The following is a 24,322-nucleotide window of genomic DNA, read 5'->3' as shown; positions in this document are numbered from 1 at the left end:
ATAGATCAATCTAAGATTTGCAATATGAAAAATATGAAGGACAAATTAGAGACATGTCTCTGGTTAATAATCCATTGTCAATAGACCCATCAAAATGCAAATTTATACCTATAAAGAGATATACAAATCTTTAAAAATTAATCAAAAAACAGAGTGAAGCAAACATTGAGGAACCTTTAAAAGCTACCACAATGGAAGGTGAACATTTGGGACAACACAGTAGAAAGGAGTCCATATTACAGAGTATGATCATTCAAGAAAGATAGTTTATAGAAGAAGGATAAATTTAAGATAGCGAGGAAATCAGGGGATTAGGGAAAAATATCAAACTTCCAAATAAACCTATCCTAGACAAAGTATCAAAAGACAATAGGGTCAGCAGGGAAGAAATTAGTAATCAAAACTTGGAGAAGAGTCTTAGACTAATAGGCTCTAAGCATGAGGAGGGAATTAAAAAGATCCAAATATTTGAAAAATGTGTAGAACACAATATTTCATTTGAGGACATAAAAGAAAATCTGAAAACATACAGTCAACTAATAAAAGAGTTTATCCTTATTCATAATGATATTGTGGATTGGATAGAACTTTGGGAAAAGGCACACTCACTTCATAAAAAAGATAACATGGAAGATCCAGACTATGCAAATAATATGAAAAGGGAAAAGAAAGAGAAAGGAGTAGGTTTTAACAACCTTTCATTTCAAAATAATGAGCATAGTTTGGGCACATTCCAAGAAAGAGAAATGGATAGAAATCAAGAGAAACAAATTGGCAACAAAGTACCCATGGAATTAAGCAAAGAGCATACAATCCCTGCCAAGGATAATGAGGCACTTAAAACTCCAAACATCGGATCTCTCTCTTTGATAAAAGATAAGAATGCAAAAGCTGGTGAAGGAACATTAATCAAGGACTAGAAAACTAAAAATGGACATAAGATAAAAGAACCAGAAAGGAAAAGCACACTGTAGAAAGGGAAAAAAATGTTTACAACAGAGCCCTAAATATCTCAACAAACATAAACATAAATTCTAGCAAAGTCTAGAGAATGAAAGGAATCCATTTTCATCATCAGGAAAGAGTCCTCAATTAGAGCCAAACTCATCAAACTCTAAGCAACTTGTGACACCAAAAATAGTAACCTTTGATTGTGGAATTGAAACAACAAACTTTCAACAAAAGGGACTTAATGAAGCACGTAGGGAAGTAGCAACCTTATTGAACCAAATTTGGTCAGACAACCTTGGGAATATGGATAATACTGACAATGAAGAGAGGCTCACAAAAGAATTTTGTGAAGAATTTGGAGTAATGGATCTATTAGAGGAAGGACAAAAATCTAAAAAATGAAAATATGAGTAGAAAAATGGCTAAGGTAGAGATAACAATGTAAGAGGAGGTGAGAAACATTTAGGAAGGATTATTGCAAGAAGTTAGATTGGAAGAAATGGACAATAATGAAGAAATAGGTACCAATGTCAACCAACAAGCACAAACCAATAAGGAAAAATTAGGGATAGCCCTAACTATAGAAGGGATTATTGTACCAAGATGTGGGGAACCAAAAAAAAGAAGGGAGGTAGAAAATCTCTAGCAGAGTCAAGGGCAGAAATTGGGAAAGCAGAAAATCAAAGAAAAATATAGGACACTTTGAAAGGCAAGAAGGGGAAGACCCTTCTCACTGAACAATGAAGATAACATCACGAAATGTTAGGGGACTAAATTCCCCTAACAAGAAGTACTTACTTAAGCGTAATCTTACCTTGTTTAAATCAGAACTAATAATGATATAGGAAACCAAAGTAAGCAAACAAGAAGGTGAGAAACTTACTAAAAACATTGGGTACTTGGAAGACTCTATAAAAAGAATCAGAGGGAGCTTCAGGGGGAATAGGTTTGATCTAGGATCCGCGGAAAGTAGAAGTTGAAGAAATGTTAGTAAACAAAAGTTGGATCAAGGGAAGAGTCAAAAATCATAAAGCAAATATCATAATTATAAATGTTTATGGTCTAGTACAAATGACAAAAAAGAAAATCTCTGGAATGAAATCAACAATTTCATTAATCTCATCCAAGTAGAGAATGTATGGATGGGAGGAGATTTCAATGCCATCCTAGACTTAAAAGATAAAAGAGGGGGTTCACAAAAAATAACACAAACTATGTTGTATTTTAAAGAATGGATACAACAAGATAATCTTATAGACAATCCTCCTACAAACGACCAGTATACATGGTTCAATAGGAGAAGGGACTTCTGTCAAATAGTAGAAATACTAGATAGATTTATATTCAAAGAGAATTCATAGACCTTTGACTTTTCAATTCAATCATCAATTTTGCCTTATGTCGGCTTTGATCTCTTCCTTGTCAGCCTTGAAATCTTTGAACCCCATAAACCAACTAGAAATCTGTTCAAATGTGAAAAATATGGTTTATGGATGAAATTTTCATGAAAAACATTAACAAATGGTCGCTAGAAGGAGAAGTGAAGGGGTCCAAGATGTTTTGCTTTGTCTCCAAAATTAAAATACTAAAACAAAATATCTTAAAATGGAACAAAAAATACTTTTAAAACATATTTAAAGAAAAAATAGAGATAGAAGAAGAACTAGAAAATCTAAATAAAATTATCATCGAACATGGAATGGAAATGATAAATTTGAAAAAGAAAAAGAATTTACGCACAAACATAAAGACATCTTGAACAAAGAAAAATATTTTGGAGACAAAAGTTATGAGAAATGTGGCTTCAAGAAGGAGATAGCAAAACTAAATTTTTCCATAACAACATAATCAGGAATAGAAATGTCAACAAAATATCGAAATGCAAGAATAGTATAGGCTCTATTATAGATGAACCAACACAAATGGCAAAAAACTTTGTAAATTATTATGTAAACATTGTAAACAACTATGAGCACTCAAATCTCAAAGCTCAAAATTTGATGCTAGAATCTATACCGAAACTAATCACTGAAGAGGATAATAAGATGCTAAACAAAGCATTCACAAAAGAAGAAATTAAAAATGCCTTATTCAGTATGAATCCCGATAAGTCTCCTGGACCTAACAACTTTCAAGATTTTTTTTTCCAAAAATGCTAGCATATACTAGGAGAAGATTTATGTGCTACCATAGAAGCAATGAGAACTTAGGTTCTCTATTAGCAAAAATCAATAATCCCTTCATCTCACTTATTACCAAGAAAAACAAACACATGAAACCCTGAGACTTCCACCTATTGCTCTATGTAATACCATTTATAAAATTTTATCTAAAACAATAACAAATAGGATTAAGCTAGTCCTCCCCAAATTAATCAGGGAGGAGAAAATTGGCTTTATACCCAATAGATCCATTTTGGATGGTATAATTATCATTCAAGAATTAATACACTCAGTTCAAACCCATAAGTCAGTATGCATGATTATGAAATTAGATATTTAGAAAGCCTATGACAAAGTAGATTGGCAATTCCTCTGCAAAATAATAGAAGCCCTTGGCTTCTCACAGCAATGGATTAACCTAATTTATAATTGCATCTCAATGTTGAAATTTTCTATTCTTATCAATGGAACACTGGAGGGATTGTTCAGCTTATCTAGAGGAATCAAGCAAGGGGATCCAATCTCACCTTTTCTTTTCATCATTGTGGTAGAAACCTTTCGAAGGGACATAAAAATAGGAGTATATGTTACTAAAGAGATCAGCAATATCACACACCACCAATTTGTTGATGATACAATAACAACAAGAATTAGTAATCTAGACAAAGCTAGAAAGTACAAAGAAATCATAGCTACCAATATGAGAACGTCAAGAGAAAAGGCAAATGAGGAAAAATCAAAAAAACTCTTCTTAAACACCAAAAAAGATATGGAAAATAACATTTTTCAAACAATGGGATATAGGAAAGGTATCTTCCCTTGCAAGTATCTAGGAATCCAATTAGAGCAAGTGTCCAAGAATGGGAAGACCTGAGAACCCATTATTGAAAAACTTGAAAAGAAAACTAATAACTAGAAAAGCAGATGGTTGATCACCAAGGCAGGTCTAGTAACTAAGATCAAATCTGTATTATCCGTAATACCTTCATATCACATTTCATGTCTCTCACTACCTAAAGGTATCAAACACAAAATAGACAAGAAATTTAGGGATTTCTTCTAGAAAGGGACAAAAGAGAAGAAAAAACAAGTGTTAATCAAATGTGATAATACTTGTAAACCTAAGAATCAAGGAGGGATAGGAATTAAAAATCTCAGTTGGCAGAATGAATCCTTTAGAGCCAAATTAGTATGGAAAATGTATACAAATAAAGATGATAAATGGACAAAAATATTATATCATAAATATCTCAACACCAATGACACTATTTCTCTTTTTCACACTATTAATCCTCTACAAGGGTGGAACACCTAAAACTTCATACTACATTGTAGACCTCTAATCATTAATTATCTAATGTGGTATAGAGGAAGGGGGAAAGAAGCATTATTCTGGGAAAATTCTTGTAAAGGGCTTCCCCATCCCAGTCCTGCTTCTCTCTCAGATTCCTTAAAACTCAAATTGATAAATTAGTGGAGAAAATTTGTTAAAGACTACAAATACAAAGAAATAAAAAACCAAAAAGAAATATGGAAATGGAAGATAGTAGAAAACACTGAGTTAATGGAACAAGAAAAACTTCAGTTTAAGAAGTATATTGGTCAAAGATCGATGAAACAGATTGATCGTTGTGACAAATTAATATGGGGGGCTTCAAAGGAAGGAATCTACAAGGTTAAATTAGGCTATGATCTTATCATTAATTCCCAAAGAAGGAGCAAATTGAAATCCCCCTTGCTCTTTGTTGGGACCCTACATGTCTCCCCAAAGCGGGGATTTTTTTGTGGGTAGCATCCCAAGACAAAATTCTCATAGTAGATCGATTTACCAAAATAGGTTTTGAAGGGCCTTCGAGATTTCCTTTATGTAAGAAGGCATTAGAGATGGTAAATCATCTTCTCTATCAATGCAACTTTGCTAAACCATGCTGGTATTAGCTATGTGAGAAATTGAACTGGTCTTCATCTCTCCATTCCAACCTCTAGGAACATCTTAAAAGATGGCCAAAAGATGGACAATCCAAAATCTATAACAACTTTTGGAAAACTTCTCCATCTATCCTCTTATGGGAGATTTCGAAGGAAAGAAATAGGAGAATCTTCAACAATGAGGAATTGCAACTTAAATCTTTCCTAAACAAAGTAGAAACTAGCATCAAAGAAGTTATAAATAATCATCTGAGAAATCACACTAAGGAAGAAGGATTTTTCTCAGAATGGGATGCACTAACAAAAAAGAATTGGAAAAATCCAATCAACTCTCCTAGTGCCTACACCAAAAATAATAAATAAGCCCAAGAGAATTGTAAATGGTTACCCCCATCGTTAGTTTGGGCAAAGGTAAATTTTGATGGTGCTTCCAGGGGAAACCCAGGTTTAGCTGGTTTAGGATGCTACATCACCAACTTAGACAAATGGATCCTCAAATAGGCTAAACCACTAGGGAGGATAACTAATAACTTGGCTGAATTGGAAGCACTCTCAGAAGGGCTTCGATTGAGCTTAGAAGTAGGAATTAAAAAACTAATTATAGTAGGAGACTCACAAATCATTCTTAATGCGCTCTGAAAAAGAAGCATGCCAAATTAGTCATTAAACTCAAAACTCGAAATGGCACTAAGCATGGTGAACAAATTTGAAGAGATTGGGTTTCAACATATATATAGGGAAGGAAACAAAATAGTAGATGTCTTAGAAAACTTCGGAGCTGATGACCAAAATTTTACTATCTACAATTCTGATGAATATTCATCAGTGCAATAATTGGTCAATTATGCAACACTTTAGGACAACTCTAGCCCAAACTCACCCAATTTTTTAACTTTTAAATAGTCATTTTTGTGGATCCACCATCTAGAGTGGATGTGCAATAATTATTATGTGTAATCATCAAATTTAGACACTTATTGGTAAGTAAGATAGGAGGGACTTAATAAACTCGTGACTCCCTTTCCAAATTTTGACAGTTTTTCCACATGTTCTACTGATCTCTCTCAGTTAATTTTTTTGTACCCTATTTCCTGCAAACTCCTGAATAATGGACAATGCACTTGGTATAGGACATATCAATACAATGATCATTACAAATATCTTGTTGTAAGATCTTCTGAATTTTTGGCACGAGCTCCCCAAGGGAAGATATCCCTAATGGTGATGCCCCTTGTATTTAAGAACATTAACTGTTTAGTCTATGAATTTGCAATTGAGATTGCCATGTCCTGTATGGGTTTGATAGTGATCCTTTTGAGATTTTTAATTTTCAAGTCTATAGGTTGGACACATCGATTAGGATGAAGCTTGGCCATAGAGAGATGGCATTTTGGGGGGAGATGTATGTCCTCAGAATTAGCAAGATGGTCAAATCCAAGGACCATCTAGTTCATTGAGCCATCAAGATCATACTGGGAAAGGAATTTTCTACTTTAGCTGATAGGCCCGACCATAACTCTGACATAGTGGCTATGTTTATTGCTACCATTTTGCACATGGATAGGGATAAAATGACGCTTGGGGATTTTTGCAAGGCTATTTTTAAAGTTTCCTTTCTCTGTGAACTAGATGTTATCTTAGGTAAAATTGATGATGACCTTTGCATCCCCAAAAGAAGCGAGTTGAATGTTTATGATAATCCAGTTGAAGTCTTCCCTAACAACTAGAGGGGCATGAAATGGTACTACATGATGGAGGAAATTTTGGGAGATTAACTCCATTTTCTCTCGATTGTCCTTCTTTGGTGGCTTCTTTTGCTAGGCTCGCTCCCTTCTATGTTTTGAGCTTCCAGAGTGGTTCTTTAGGTCTCTATTCCAACAGTTATGCTTGTTTCATGGCTTTATCTTCTTAGTGTTTTACCTTTTTGGGTAGCTTGTCCTCTACTTTTTATCTTTCTCATCTTGTTTTCCCATTGTTTGGCTTCTCGACAATTTTGCTCAAGATTCACTTTGTATATTCCTATTTGGCTTTCAGCTTATAAGGTTTTGTACATGTCATCATATATGATCTTTTGAATATAGTAATATATCAACTTTTATCTCAGATTTGGTATGGTCTTGCCTTTTCCTTTGCATCCTTGGATTTTATTCATTGATGGGTTTAGTCTTCCTTTGCGCATTCATGTTGATCGCTGATTTGGATCCTATCTTTTTCTTGCCACTACAGTAACAGTTGGGTATTCTTTTATGTTGTCTCCATTTTTTCTTTATTCAAACTAATTTGGTGATTAAGCTAGGATCATTGATTGCATTCATTATTGGTTGTCTGGCATGGCTACTGCATATCCCTGATATTTCAGTCATAAAATTTATAGTTATCATTGTAGCGTATGTTCAATCAATCACATAAACGAATTGCATTATAAAGCTAGCACTTGCTCATAACTAATTTGTACAGATAAATTAAATTGAAATTTTTAGAATTTTAAAACAAATAAATAGTAAGAATCATATTAACAATTTAAACTCAGCAAAGAATCATGAAATGTGGACATGCTTAAGTGTAGTTTATATTATTTTAATAAAACTCAAACACAAATTTTGATACCTAAGTAAGATTATTCATATCAACTAGGCACAAAAGGTTGCTAAATAAAATTATTTTCTCTTAATACTAATGCTTTAAAGAGGTATCATGCTAGTGCCTGCAGGAAGGGAGCATATCCTTTCTTTCAAATATGGAAGTAGACCACGAATAATGTAACAACATCAAAGCTAAGGGAATTCAAATCAAAGGAGATACCGAGTTAAGCAAAAATCAACCAAGAGCTCAAATTTCACCAAGAAGTACACATGAAATAATAATAAAAGTAAAACCTTTCAAGTTTTAAATGGAGTCAAAACAATAGTACAAAAATGAATACATGTACATCGTTGTAAAGTAATGATAATTCTATAGAACTTGTGAACTGGGGTATGCCCCTTTTATGATGTAAAAGTGTATAGGACAATAGTCCCAAGCAAGACTAGACGTTTTCTTCTCCATTCTTTCCTACTAGTGTCCAATTGAATGGAGACATTATAAATTTTATGTTTAATCAATATAAATAATATGGCTACGGCCTTTTACCGATCAAAAAATATATATTAAATTGTGTATCATTTTAATCTCCTTAATGCTTTACAATTTATAAATTTCTTGATTTTATTATTTCGTGGTTTTAAAAAATTATCAGTAATTATCATGATATCTTCTTTCCAAAGAATTTTTTAATCATCTTTTATCACACATATCCCTCCCAATGCAAAGATCCTCTTTTAGTGTATGATTATTGAATTAATTTATTTTTTCTTACTTCGTTTTATAATGATGTAATTTTTACACCAATCTATGTTTTCTTGATCTTAAGGATAATGTGAACACAAACATACTTAGTAAATTATCATGCAATTTTATTCAATTGAAATGTTTATAACCCAATTTATTGTTACAAACATTAAAAATTAACATGAAAATTTCCCATTGAGGTATTTTATGTTTATTTAATATATATTCATAATACATTCTACCATATTGTAATTAGTGTGATAATTTCTATAATGTTAAAACCATTTATCTTATTTTCAAATAGGGTTGACTACTTTGCATGGCCAAACTAGGAAGCTTGGGCATATTTTTTCTTAAATTACTTTGCAAGGAAAAGGATCCACTTGGCTCAAGGATTCTTGGGTACAAGGTGAATTTAAGAATCTTTCATGGGGTAGTTGAAAGGTGATTATGCCAATGTAGGAGTTAAACAAAGAAGCTAGGTCAAGATGAGGTAAAAATATGACTTCATACCAAAACAAGAAGTTGATATACAAAAACCAAAAATAGACCTTGGTAGTAGGTATTGTAGTTAACTTGCAAACAAAATTTTAGGCAAAAGTGGGAGGAGTAATTTGGTTGGAGTGACCTACTATTGATGAAATGATTGTGACTATAAATCTCTAATTTTTCAACATGTAAATTTTTTTGCATGTTTACAACTATCCTTGCATTGAAATAATCGCATGTAATTGAAGTGAGCTAGATCTAAGAATTGGAGTATAGTATACCTAACATAATGCTCCTTAGATGTGATCATAAGTTTTGATACAATAACATGACTCCATAAAAACCTATAAGGAAATCATGAACACGTGCTTTCATGAAGGATGTTGAAGATTTACACAATGCTATATTTTAAGAATATTACAGGAGAAAATGCCTTGAATACTTGATGCTTGACTCTTTTAGTAGTTCAATGCTTAACTAAATTGATTGATGTCAAAATGAGGGAGGGAATATTTCTTGTATACCTCCCTAGCATTTTAAGGTGATGAAATCAAAGTCAGCCAACACAAAATTAAAATTCTCTTTAAAAGAAATATTAATCCGTACACATTTGGGCCCATATATCTAGAAATAGGTTGTTGAAGGTAATTTGATTTTGCATTGGATCACCCAAGGTCACATGTTTCCTCCAAATTGGAACTAAGTTTCCCAAATGATGAGGAGGTACCATATTTTAATGTAAAATTGATATATGACACTATAATTAGGTACAAGAGCTCATACATGCTAAAATAAGGCCTAGGTAAGTGAGAAATTGCATAGGGATGAACTTTATGACACAACTTTTAGCCTCCATTTTACTAACAATATGAGCCTAAATGTATACTCATGTTAATTATACTAATGGTAAATTTTGTGTGTGTGTGTGTGTGTGTGTGTGTGAGAGAGAGAGAGAGAGAGAGAGAGAGAGAGAGAGAGAGAGTCATGTACAAAATTGAAAGTAGATAATTTCTCACTAAGTTCAAGGGAACAAACCTCTAAATCCTATGATTTTATCTTGTGAATCCACATGCAAGAGTACATCAAGACAAGAAAGAGGCAAAAGGAAAATAAGTACAAAGAGAAAAGACACAATATAAAGGGGTTAGTATTTAAAACAAAAGCTCCAAGTCAATTATTTAAAGAGGGTTGTCTCAACCACTACAATATGACACGAGGAATACTACTAAAAGAGCATAAGTAGTCACATGGAAATAGAAAAAGAAAGAGAATACACCAAGAAAGTATTTTACACAAGGAAATTTACTTAAAAGAATGAAAAAGTTTGGAAAGTTCTTTTAGACTAGACAACTCATCCTAAAAAACAAGATTTAAAAAAGGACAACCAAAGAAAACATGTTCATAAGGAAATCCTCCAACATTGTATAAGAGTAACAAAAAAACATGGTGTTCATAAGGAAATATTGTTATGATCGAAACAAGGAGTCTTCAAATATTCTCCCCTCCTTAAGATGACAACACAAATGATAATAGCATCATAAGTGTGAGCATGCTTTAATCACCCATGTTTAAAACCTTGAAAATTCACCCCATAGAAAGAATCCCTAGATTGTTATGGTGTTTGAATATTTTGAGAATATGTTGAACCAGAACCTCAAAGTTCAAAAGTTCAAATTCAAAAATTCAAAATTGAGTTCATTGATTCAAGTTCAAGTTCAAGATTCACAAGTTCAAGTTCAAGATGCACAAATTTAGAGAATCAAGGTTCTAAGTTGGTTTCAGTTCAAGTTTAGAGTTCAGTTCCTTAGATCAGAAAGTTCAAGTTCAAGTCTAAGTACTAGGATTTGAGGTCAAATTCAAGAGCACAAGTGACTAGTTCAGATGTGTAGTTCAAGATTCACAAACCAAGTTCAGAGGTTCAATGTAGAATTAATGATCCTAAGGGTTTAGATAGTACAAGGTTTAGATGACATAATATCACAATTTTAGTTGGGTTCTTAAGTTTAATTGACTCATGGGGTTTAATCAATGTATCAAGTTATGTGGATTGGATAGAACAACATCGAAGATTTGGAATGCAAGATCCATAGGTTCCAAATGTGTGAACATGGAATGTGGGAAAAAATACACATGGCTTGACATTACTAATTAAAGAGAGGCATCTAAATACCAAGATCTAAGGTTTTCATTCCTGTGGGTAACCATTAAAATACAATTTTGAGGCAATTTGTATGCAATGACAATATTGATACTATGTCACTATAATGCATGATGAAGAACAATTGTAGATGGAAGACACAGAGCATGGTCTCCAACTATTCAACAAATTGTGCAACTAATAGAACCAGGAAAGTTATTATGTTTGATTTGCACAACTGTTGGCATGGGAAGATATGCAATAAAGAGTATGGCATTTATTTGACAAAATATCCAAAATCGTACACCAAAAATTATGCCTAAGATATGATGGGTAGTAGTGCAAGTTTAAAGGAGTGATGAACACATGTTTGTCGAGATCCACAAGTGTGAAGCATAATTGATAGAAGCACTGACATATTTTGTGGTGGTTTGATTGAATGCCATATGAGTTGATGAAACAGAGTATTAGAAACAATAATGAATCTTTGGTGTATCCAAGTGACAAATATTGTAGCCGATATTTAGAAAGCAACGTTAGATGTCATGGATTCATGTCATCAATGGTAGCTAACCCTAATCATGTTGAGGAAAGAGTTGATGATTTGCACATATCTCATGCAGATTGGGCACATAAAGACACACTCAAATCTAAAGGTGGAAGTAAGATAATTAGAGGCCATCATCATGCAGTCAAGGCACTTCATGATGTGATAAGATTGGAAAATTAATAAAATCTGCCTCTTCCTAGCTTCTACTTGAAACCCATAGCTTCATCTGATGTAGTGACAAGAGTGGAGTCTTCAAACAACCACTACAAAAACAAACAAGTGATCGGGTTAGTAGAGAATTAGGATTGTGGAGCTCAAGCAATCACAAGTTTTGAGATTTTCCCCTCAACTAATCTTCCAACATGATCTACATGAACCCAACTAAGAGATGTCTCCAAATTTATTGACAAAATGCCTCATGGGCAATTAATAAGCTCTGTCAAGAAATATGGTAGCATACATGGGAGGATGTTGTGAGTCTTGAGGGGCCTTTATATGTTGCTTGAAAGTGTCCATTTTTCATGCCTATTTCACAAATCAATATATTTGCCAACCACAAATAAAATTGGAGGCTTGATCTCAAACTCTCAAGATGCCCCTCAATTCACAAGTAATTCCATCATCATAGGAAAGTCGGATAAAGATGTATCAAATTCCAAATGCCTTCATCAAGCCATACGACTATGGTGGCAGTAAAATATAGAGGGAATGACATCTAACAATCACTTGGCATGAAGAATACATTCCTAGTGTCACATAATATCTTATTATTGTGATGGATATCAACAATTCATTAGAAAATGATTAAATTACATGTATATGCAGGCTCCCATGAGATATTAAAGGTGAAAATAGTTTTTGAGATATTAATGTTTGAAGTTACTCAAGAGTCAGTTATTAAAATTGATCTAGACTCAATGGGTTTTCTCTCAAATGTGCCACAATTTATTATGATGAAGCTCCTAGTGACAATTCAGAGGCCACCTATTAGTAGATAAAGGAACATGTCATACAAATATTACATTTATAATGTCATGATTATAACATTGTGAAGGGTAATTAGTGTAAGAGTTTCCTTTTGAAGAATGTAGTTATTAAAACTAAACCATATTCTCCTGAGGATGGATTGATGATAAAAGGAGACACAAAGAATGTAGAGGCATTCTTATTTTTACTCTTGATAGTCTTGAAGCTACAGGAAGGAGGGAGAACATATTTTCACAAGTGTTGATTGTAATAGGGGAAAGATAGAGGGTTTTATTTTATGTTTTATTTTTTTGCAAACTTGATTGTATGAGTAGGGGCATGATGATTTTATAGTTGTTTTGTCATGTTTTCTTGAAATAAAAGGGAATATTTGTCTGTTGGATCTTGTGGTCCAAATATTCATTTTTTTGATTGAAACCAATTATGTGATTGTTTCTTTCTCATTCTTGAATACATCATGTCAAGCATGAGTATATTTTTAAGTTAGTTGGTTGTTAAATTTTCAATTTATAGAATAGATGTTATGTTTAACCCTCCTTGTTTCTTTTGTAGTGTGAAGGGTTGAATAGATGATCTTATGGTTATTTGTTCACTCTCTTTCTTTGGTTTGTAAATCTGATAATCACACTCAGTCCATGGTTATAGGCAAGTGTTAGCATACCTTAGCACCTTTAGGTTAAAGGTATATCCCAATGTTTGATTCATTATAAATATTGCAACGAGGGAATTGTACCTCTCAATTCAAAGGAGAGTTATCAATGAATCATAACTCATCCAACAGTTAGTACATTTTGATCTTCTTTTTGGGCATATTGAGTCATCGTTTACATTTCTTTCTTAAGGACAAATTTGTTCACTAGCAATAAGGAATAGAAGGACATGGACACCTTCAAAAATAAGGCAATATCCTTCAACAAAAAATATACATATAATCCTAGATAAAGAGACATGAATCTTGATCAAGACAAGAAAGAGATATGTGTGATATATCTTGAAAAAAGTGTAAAGGAATACATTGAAGTTGATGAAAGATCAACCCAACAGCTCCCAAGAATCACCGCATGCAAACACCTATCACAAAAAAAGAGGAGCAAAGTTATAGAGGCTAGAATTCATAGATCCATAGAGGAGACATTGAAATTGAATCAAATAAAAATATATTGCGTGAATAGAATATTACATAGTGATCAATCCTTATAAAGGAAATTAGAACCCTAAAAGGTAAAACCTAGGTTACATGATAATAATTAATAAAAGAATTAATTATTATATGGCTAAAGTTTAGCTTAAATAAAATAGAGATAATAAGAAAATACCTTATTACTTTAACACCCACCTTAAGATAAACTTAGGGAGTAGATAAAAAACCTAGAAATTGCTACTGAAAATAAATTTGGGCCCTGACACCCAAACCAGATGAGGCGCCCAAGCATAACCAAATCTTTGAAAAGAGGAAAATAGAAAAACCACATGGGAAAAAATATACTCCAAGAAGAGATGGAAATGATGCTAAATGAACTAGTGAAGGATTGTAGAAGCCTCCAAACTAGAAAATGACCCAGAAGATAGGAACAAAAGGATGATCATGAAGAAATCCACTAAAACATGTAGAAGTTGAAAAACTCTATCAAAAGTAAGTGTTGATGTGAAGAACCTTCACTAGAATAGAACTTGACCAGGTAGAGAAGACTATAATTAACATGAGTGCTCTTAGAAGACACTACTTGAATCAGGAGGTAGACAAGGCAAGCAATTGAACTCAAAGATATAGATCACATAAAATACCAAAGCCTAAAGAGTTGATCGATCAAACATGGAAGGCTACATCGAAAGTAGGAACAAAAATAAGAGTATTTATATGATAAGCAATCCATCTCACTCAAATGTATAGGTACACAACCATTGCATTCTCCTGGTACATAGGAACAAATACTAAATATATAGCTCACTCAACTGAACCAAGGAAGCATAATAATCAATAGAACTCCACTTAATGCAGACAAGGGTAAGGTGATAAACAACTAGAAAAGTGGGCCAATAGAATTGCATATCAAGGAACCAAGATACACAAAAGAGTACATATGTGTGTAGTGAGGTGATCAATCTTAGACATGTCATTAGGCTAATGTCACAGAAGGGAAACTTACTAGACAAAGGAAGATGGAAAACAAAGGCAAAACATCAACCCCCGTGACACTTTAATTAGAGTAATACATGTACAATAGGGCACAAGATATAATGAATCACAAGAATATAGTAATCTATATGAGTTTCCTTAGACAACACTGCTCAAATCATAAGGAAAAATAAGGAAAAACAACTAAAACAAAAATATAGAGGCAATATGACAGTTTATATTGGTGTATTTGCAAAAATGCATACAATAAATGTCTACAAAGACTAGAAGATACATAAGGATAGTACAACCCATGATGAATCATCTAAATCATAAAAATTGATCCTCGAGCCTAATACAACCATGATATCTACTAGAATGCAAAAACACAAAAAATAGAATAGAATGTGTCTGGAGCAAAATCTAGAAAAACAACCAGTATCACTAGAAAGAGTACATAAAGACCTTTCCCATGATATAATGAATTCCCAAATCAAATACTAGATGGCCAAGATATGTCTCCCAAAGTGCAAAATAGAAATATTGACTTTGATAGAAAAAAGACCATTAAAAAACAAACATCACAACTGAAAATTACTCACACCACTGTGACGGGCTCAGAACCAGCTTTCTGGTGATATCTTGTTTGTAGAAAATACGGTATGTATGCCCAAGATATGAATAAAAAACCAAAGGTAGGTCCAAACTGAGCTATAAGGGAAACTAGTTTGATGATGCAGTGCTAATATGGCATTGTCATCAACAAATGTGAGCCTAAATTTGATAGCCATTTGATCGTCATGGCAAAAAAGGCCTAAATAAAAACCTAGTTGCTAGGAAAAATCATAGTTGTTAGAAATATTAAGTCGGTGCTAACCAAATGTTCTGGTGGCCAAAAAAAAAAGAGCATGCAAGCAAATAGAAACACTAAACCACCATTAGCGCCAAAAAACCACTGAAGGGGCAAAGAAACTGCCCAAACAATGGCAATAAATCTATCCAAAATTTTGGAAACCACCAATCTAAATGGAAAACTATCAAGAAAATTGCTCAAAGGGAAATCGTTCATGAAGGCCAAATGCCACCAATCAATGCCAAAAAAATTGCCTCAAACAAAGAAATTGTTGAGTGAAAAATGCTAAAAAAGTAGCAAAAATTGTCAAAATTCACACCAAAAGGGAAAGCACATCTACTAATGTGGGATCCTTGTAAGAGCACAGTGTACAAGGGTAGAGATAATGTGTGGGGGTTGAGGAGAACTTACAACCCAATATCATGCACAAAGACCAGGGTGATCGTGAGGCCTACAAATTTGATGGCTTACAAAGACTGACACAGGTGAGTGGTCAAAATCCAAACTTCTTCCAAAACCATTAAATGTGTGTCCTCTTTCTCTAGGTACAAGTGCTTTGAGCACTGACTATGCATCCTTAAAAGAGTACTCTGCTGCTAGTGTGGACATGGCAAGTGGAGCCCAAACAAAAAAATGTATGACCCAATGGTCCAAATGGTCGATGGATAGATTAGAAGCGACCAATAAGTGTGTGGGGCCAAAGGAGGTGAGTGTTAAGTTTTAGGATTTGCACCCTACTGAACTGGAAATGTTCAATAATCCTTACTTAACATAGGATTCATTTCATTACGTGAGATTGGATAATGAAATAAAACCTCCAGATTCTAGGCTGGCTCCTATTATATCTTTCAGTGAAACACTCTAAAACTTAATGAAAAACCTTGAGGGAAAAGGTAAGAGAGTGCAGAAAATAAACCTAAAACCTAAAGCTTAAATTAAGAAAAGAGGTGATACACCAGAAGTTACTATAAAGACATAACACACATGTAACAAAGAGGATTATAGTTCTATGAAATACAGATAAAGCACATTTTCCTGTAAAGGTTTGCACAAGTGATTTATGATAAGGTTTCAATACTGAAACTGCAAAAAAGAGGATAAATTACTATCTCACTTTGACTAATTTCACCTATAAACACATATCATAACCTACAAGTAGACTTACTTTTCCACAAAAAGGTGTTGGAATGAGACAGAAAACAAGAATAATGTAAACATTCACAGGTTAACTTATCAAATCATTCAAAACACACACATAATTTATAGAAAGGAAAAAGAACTCAACAATTTACTTCCTAAGGCATAATCACACTGCTGTCACTGACATTATTTCTTTAAAATGTTGAATTACAGACCCTATAACAAAGTTCAAGACTCAAAAAATGTCTCAAAACTTAGTCATAAAATCAGAACTCCCTCCAAATGAGTTAGAAAACTCATTAAGTACAATGCCCAACTGCTTCGGTCGCATGCAAAAAGATAGCCTAGAAAAGAGGTGCTGGAAACTTCTAAAATAATGGTCTTCTGCTCAAAAAGCTCCACTCAGTCATAAAGAACCCTATGACTCACCTTCCATTGTCCACAAAATGCTCAAACTGGTCATAAAGACCCCCAAACTGACTTACTAAACTAAAAATCCAACCTCCTATATTCCATGCATATGTTTCCTAACTATTTTCAGTCTTAAAGACCATGATATGAAGGACTTAAAGACTCATCTTCTTTTTGCATGATAAATAGAGACTATTTAATGATTTATAAAAGTTATCATTAAAATAGTTTTCCTTTACATTTGAGACGTTAAGGCAAAAAGAAAATAAATAAATAAAATAAGGTCCCTTATTTGCATTTAAATGAATCAAAATATTAAAATAATTAATTATTTTAATATTCTGTTTTAAATAAACCTATATGCAAATAAGATAAACTCTTATAATAATTTTCACCCTCCCTTGCGCTCAAAAAAAATCAAATGCATATATTTGAGAGAGAGTTAAATCCATATATGATCTTGCGGATTTCAAAGACTATGAAATATTGAAAAGGAAAAAAAAACGGCTTTCATAACCCTAAGGCCTTGGTCATTTTACCATTTCGCATTTGATAAGCTTGCATGAGGGTTTAATGGTCTGTGTATGCCACCATTAGAAGAGGAAGTTGTTTGCCATCCGAATGCTTCTCTAGTTTTATCATGTTGTTCTTCAACGAATGGAGGTATGAAAATCTTGAATCTGCCATTTTCTCTTTTGCTGAAACTTTAAATTGGAAGTATTTTCTTTGATATATGAAAGCCTCCATGGTTGCATCTGCTGATACTGAAGTTATTATCATTATTTTTAACACACAAATAGGTTTCTCATGTATAGTTTCATAATGTACGTTGCATTTCTCAGTGATCGCCATTGTATATTTGCTGAAAGTTTCTTACATTATGATACTTTTTACTTCATCCTTCCAAATGATACCTCCATTGATATCCAGTTACAGCCGCTATGAACATTTGCTGGATCTCCAAATTTGGTTTTCTCATTCGCTGGCACTTTTTCTTATTCATTTTCTAGCTCTTCTTCTTCGAGCTCTATTACGACACTGAAGCTAAAAATTTTCCTGGTTCAAATGCTGCATCTAAATCTTCAGCACTTTCCTTGATATTTAATTCCTCTTTGACATTGACATTTTCCTGTTTGGTATAGTCGGCCAAAGTTGAGGTGACCAGCTCTTTAATCACAAAGCTTCTAATAGTGGATCTCCCAAGTATATTTAATAGAACATATTTTGGAATATTGCCAATTTTTCTTCCTTTTTGACTTCTAAATCCTGGAATAGGTTTTATGTCCTTAGCTAAATTGGTAAGAGTGTCACCAAATGTCCTCTTCGTATCTTCATCTAAGATGACCACTCTCACATGGATATTTCCATTCTCGCAATATTCAACTGTTATCTCCCTTTCGTTTATCACCAAAACTTCAGGCTTTGACTTTTCCAAACCCGTATCTGATGCCGCTACAAAATTTATGGTCAATCTATCACACTTATCATTGGATAAAAATGGTATCTTGAAATAAACAAGTGGAACAATTTTATTTGGTTGCTTCTTGATTCCTTAATGAAACTAGTTTTTTTCCATGTGCTATGGACATGTGAAGAGAAATGCTTCTTGTAAGTGCATCGAAGATTGACAAGGTAATCTGATTTCACTTTGTAGATTGCTACCTTTGATATAAATGAAACTCGTGAATCACCTATATAAGAAAGTCTCACAAAAACCATAGAATCTTGAGTTTCACAAGAAAGTTGATCCCCATCCCTTTCAGTTTTTACATTTTTAATCTTAGTGATCAACACGTTTTAACTGCTCTAGATGTGCTTGCAACAGTTATATTAGTTTCCATGGATTTATAAGAGACCGCCTACATTTTGCAAATCTTTAGATTATTTATTACTTTCTGCGGTTATGAAATATATGTTGGAAGTTTGTGCTTGAGTGCAATCCTCATTTTTTCTCTCCACAAAAATTGTTCACCACCATATAAATTTTCTGAAAGTGTGCTGGTGTTGTTTTGAGTATGTTGTAAACAATCAGCCTAGAATTTTTTACAATATCCAATAATATGTACCAAATTTGGATGATACACTCGAGATAATAATTCTGCTTGATACTAAAATTTTCTTTCTGCGCAAAGTTTCTTCTGAACCATAACTATGAACGTTCTGACTACAATCTCTGTGCCATCAAATAAGATACCTTTGTAAATGAAAGAGGTAGAGCTCTTACCTAAAAGGTTACTGAATCTTTCATAGAATGCTTCTATTTCACTATGGGTGAAGGGTTATACTCTGTATTTCTTAGTTTCTTTATAGTCTGACGACTTCTCTGCTTTTGCTTATATAGTACAACATTTCAATAATATGATGAACGCACAGTTTTGTTCACCAATCTTAAACTTTGAATGTGCATTCTTCTTTCAGCTTTTATTTCATGTGTTATAGATCCAAATTTTGTAATCAACATTGTGATGGAAATCATTAATTAGTTGATGTAATCCTGTAGCATTTTGTTCTGTAGGTTCGAGCACGGGCTTGTGACACTCACAATGACTTTTATTTCTTTCTTCTTTCTAGTCTTTCGTAATGAGATGCATCAATAGAGAAAATGTGTAGTTGTAGAGATAAGTACTCATTGCTTAGATCCTTCAGGATCTAACATCAGTTGCTTCCATGTTTTTGCAGGTGTTGAAGATCATGTGAAGCTTGGAGCTGGATTCTGCTACGCCGGGGAAAGAGTGCATAACCAGTCAAAGCAATAGGCAATGATTGGTTATCTCTACTCTTTATTTCTTTCATTCATATGTATATGTTCATGTATTTACTCATGAAAGAAATTTAATACAGTGAGCTATACTCACGGCTTGTGTGAGATCATTTCTTTTCAGCATATCATTTCATTTCATTATTTGAAAACGTCAATGTATATTTGAAAATAAATAAATACAACGATATTTCTATTATTTGAATGAAATGAAAAGAACTTTTGTATTTTCACTACATGTATTCTTAAAATTTTGCACATGTGCAAAATTTTAGTAACATTTTTGGTGACTTATGATGTATGTCTGCTTGCTTGACATTTGACCAGTGATTAAATTGTCCTTGTTCTTTGGGCATCGAGTCTGATTATGCAATCCTAGCACCTAAACCTGACACAAAGCGACTTCTAAAGTTGCTGGTTCAGTTTTGAATGTATGTTCGTCAATTTAATAAGACTGGAAATTCTTATTAAATTGATGGGTATGTAGGGTCAAAACTCAAGTATCAACTTTAGAAGTTGCACCATCATAGTTGACCATTTGGTGGCATATCTGTAGATGTATGGAATTCAATGAATGCATGTATGCAACGTATGCATGCATATGCAGATATGTATGGCGGATAACCAGACATATTTTAGTGTCAATGATATGTATGTGTGTATGTGTGCATGTGTTGGATATGTGCATACATTTAAGCACACATATCTATGCATGCACAAATGAAATGAATGGGTATGACTAAAAAACAAAGTAAACCAGCAACTAAACTAACCTAGACTACCAAACCAAAACAAAATAGAAAACTAAACTAAACTAAAAATGCAGACGCACTTATTGAAAATAGGGAAAACTAACCTATTATATACAAGGTAGGACTGAAACTCATACCTCAAAGCATGGTTTGAAGTGGATCCTGTTCATAGGGATCGATAGTATGTCTCCTTCCATGGTAGCTAGATGGTAGGCATTATCCTGTTTACACTCAGCAATCTGAAACGATCCAGCCCACATGTGATCAAATTTATTGTGCTAGCCTGGCCTACTCTTCAAAACATCCCACTTCAGTACCATGTCACCAACATGGAACTCCCAAGCTCAAGCTCTTCTATCAAAGCTCTTCTTGATCTACATTTGCTGATACCCCATGGTTTCCATGGCTTTTTTCCTTGTTTCTTCCAACTCCATCAGCTGGGTGCACCGCACTAAAATAGGGTCACCTTCATCAAACAAAACCAGTTGTGTAGTAAGGTCAAGTGCGAGTAATTCTGTCTCAATGGATAATCTAGCTTCTTTCCCATACACCAGCCTATAAGGTGAGTTTCTAATAACTTGCTTTGGAGTAATCCTGTCAACCCATAAGGTAGCTTTCAGCTTTGAATGCCAATCTCTTTTATTCTCTTGCAAGTTGCATTTGATAATCCTTATAAGATTCTTGTTTGAAGATTCAGCCAATCCATTACCCTGTGGGTAATAATTTGAGCTGGTGCTCAGATAAATCCCATGATTAAAGGCCCAATCAGTGACTGTCATTCCAATGAAAGAAAGTGCGTTATCAAAAATAATGGAATCAAGTACGCCAAACCTGTTCACAATATCATCATAAAAATTCAGTACTATTGTCTCATTTGCATCCTTTAACACTGTTGCTTCAGTCCAGCGTGTGAAATAATCAGTGGCTGCAATAATCCACTTATGACCTACACTGGATGAAGGGCTAATGGGCCCTATAAAATCAACTCCCCATTTTTGAAAGGGTTGTTCTATTTTAATTGGCTGCAAAGGCAAAGCTGGAAGCCTCTCTTTCCTGCAAACATAGCGCATTTGGCGCATTTTTTGACATGCGTATGACAATCTTTGAACAAATCAGGCCAGTAATAGCTTGCTCTTAGAATCTTATAAGCTGTAGTCCTTGGAGAAAAGTGTCCTCCTGAATGGTCATCATGAAATTCGTGTAATATTTGAGCAATCTGATCTAAATCTACACACCTAAGAAGGACTCCATTGAAGTCTTTCCTATACAAAATGTCATTAATCAGCACAAAAGGGACTGATTGCAAGCGATAATATCTTCGCTTTGCTCTGTCTAAGGTGGTTGGACATTGACTGGTTTTCAAAAAATTCATCATATCCTGTAACCAGCTTGTTGGTTTATCATCATTTCCAGCTGCTCCGATCAGCAAAACTGTATTTGCTTGCTCCTCAAGTTCTGTAATGTCCATATCTAAAATTTCTTCACATAATCCTTTTCCTCTAACCAGCTTAGTGATCTGAATCTCTACGTCATACTCCATGATGCATGTGATCCAGATAGCTCTCTTCTCATTTAGATCTTTACTTAAGAGGAATTCCTTAACACTTGTGTGTATGACACGCAAAATAACTTTGTTATGTGTCAGCAAATGTCTGAATTTTTTAAGACTCTTCACAATAGCAAGGACGTGTTTTTCAAAAAAGCTGTAACACTGTTCATACTCCTCTAGTCCTTTGTTGAAGAATGTGATTGGATGTTCCAATCCCTCTGCATTTTTCTGTACTAATATAGCTGAAATCACATCATAACCACCATAGGCATAAAGAATGAAATCCTTGTTAAAATCAGGATTGATTAGGATAGGTGCTAATGCTAATGCATTTTTGATGGCCTAAAAATTATCTTTGGCTTCCTTTGTCCATGTGAAAACTACATTATTTTTAAGCATATCTGTTAAAGGCTTGAGAAGTGTTGCAATATCAGGCAAAAACCTTCGCACGAAATTGATACAACCAATGAAACTTTGAAGGCCTTTCTTATGCTGTGGTAAAGGCAACTCCAAAATCGCTGCAACTCATTCAGGGTCCACCATGATGCCTGCCTTTGATACAAAATATCAAAGTAACTTTCCCTCATGTACAAAAAATATACTCTTTTTGGGGTTTAAGGAGATGTCGAACTCTCTACAACGCTCAAAAATCTGCCTTAAATGATCTATGTGATCTGTTGTTTTATGTGAGTAAACTGTGACATCATCCAAATACACCAAAACAAATTTGTACATCAAATTGCTGAAAGCCATCTCCATGGCTTTTTGAAATGTGGCTCCAGCGTTGGACAATCTGAATGGCATCCTTTTGTATGCCATGGTTCCCCATTTTTTCGTAAACGTTGTTTTATATCGGTCCTCTTCCTTGACCAAGATTTGGTTATAACTCGAATAACCATCCAATAAAGAAAACCTCTCAGCCCTTGACACACTTTGTAAAATTTTTTCCATGGATGGAAGTGGGTGCCTATCTTTCAATGAGACTCTATTCAAGTCTTTGAAATCCACACACAACCATAACTCCCCATTCTTCTTCCTTACTGGAACTAGGTTAGCAACCCAACTTGTGTGCTTAATAGGAAAAATTATCTTACTTTCAATTAGCCTGAAAACCTCCTTTTGCATCAACGGTTCCAGCTTAGGATTAATTGGCCTTTGCTTTTGCCGCACTGGTTTTGCTGATGGTTCCATCTGTATTGTGTGTTGTGCCAATTTTGGGTTAAATCCTTTTAAGTCACTATACTGCCAAGCGAACACATCGCTGAATTCTTGAAACAAATGAAGAAAATCTTCTTTTTCTTCAGCTGAGTTAACTTTACCAAACTTCAAACATTTACCTGGTGCAATTTCCAGGTCTGCATACTGATTTTCTGTAACTAGCAAGTTAGCCTTTCCAGATTTGAGCTGATCATCTAAATTAAAAATGCTCTCTAGCGTTACTAAACCCTTTGACAACTTGTTGTTTTTTAACTGGATCACCTGATCACCATACTGATCCTTATACCTCTGCTGATTAGAATTAGCAAAAACATCTTCTTCCAGCAAAAATTGTAAAATTTGTTCATCACTGTCAAAAACTTGCCAATTAGTATCATTATTAGGAACTAAAGGTCTGGTAATGATTTTGATATGTTGCTGATCAGTATGTGCAGACACACTGTTAACAATATCATACTGGGCTCCTGCAGTTGCTAGCCTATCAGCATGCTAATTTTTATTTCTAGGAACAGCCAGTATGTTAAATGCATCAAAATGTTCAAGTAAATCCCAAACACGATGTCTATAAGATTTCAAAATATCATTCTTTACAACATTCAGACATCTGATTTGGTTTACTATTAATTCACTGTCACCGTATACCTTTAAACACTTAATGCCACATTTTCTTGTCCATTCTAAACCTTGGATTAATCCTTCATACTCGGTTGTATTGTTGGTACAAGAAAAATTGAATCTGAAAGCGGCATAATATTTCTCATTATCAGGTGAAATCAACATAACACCCCCACCAGCACCTTGTCTACCTCTCGAACCATCAAAAAACATGCTCCATAACTGATCTTTGGACTTTGCTGACTGACTTATTGGTTTGACCAAAGCTGGAATGACTTCATTTTGTTCATGGATAATGTAGGTACCTAAGTCAGAATTTGTTATATGATAATACTAATTTTTAAAGGTTTGACTAGAGGCCCATTCATCAAGAAGGAT

The sequence above is a fragment of the Cupressus sempervirens genome, chromosome 6 (genome assembly GCF_028749045.1).
Source record: "Cupressus sempervirens isolate cs-2001-9-10 chromosome 6, ASM2874904v1, whole genome shotgun sequence".
NCBI lineage: Eukaryota > Viridiplantae > Streptophyta > Pinopsida > Cupressales > Cupressaceae > Cupressus > Cupressus sempervirens.
This window is presented reverse-complemented; position numbering follows the sequence as displayed.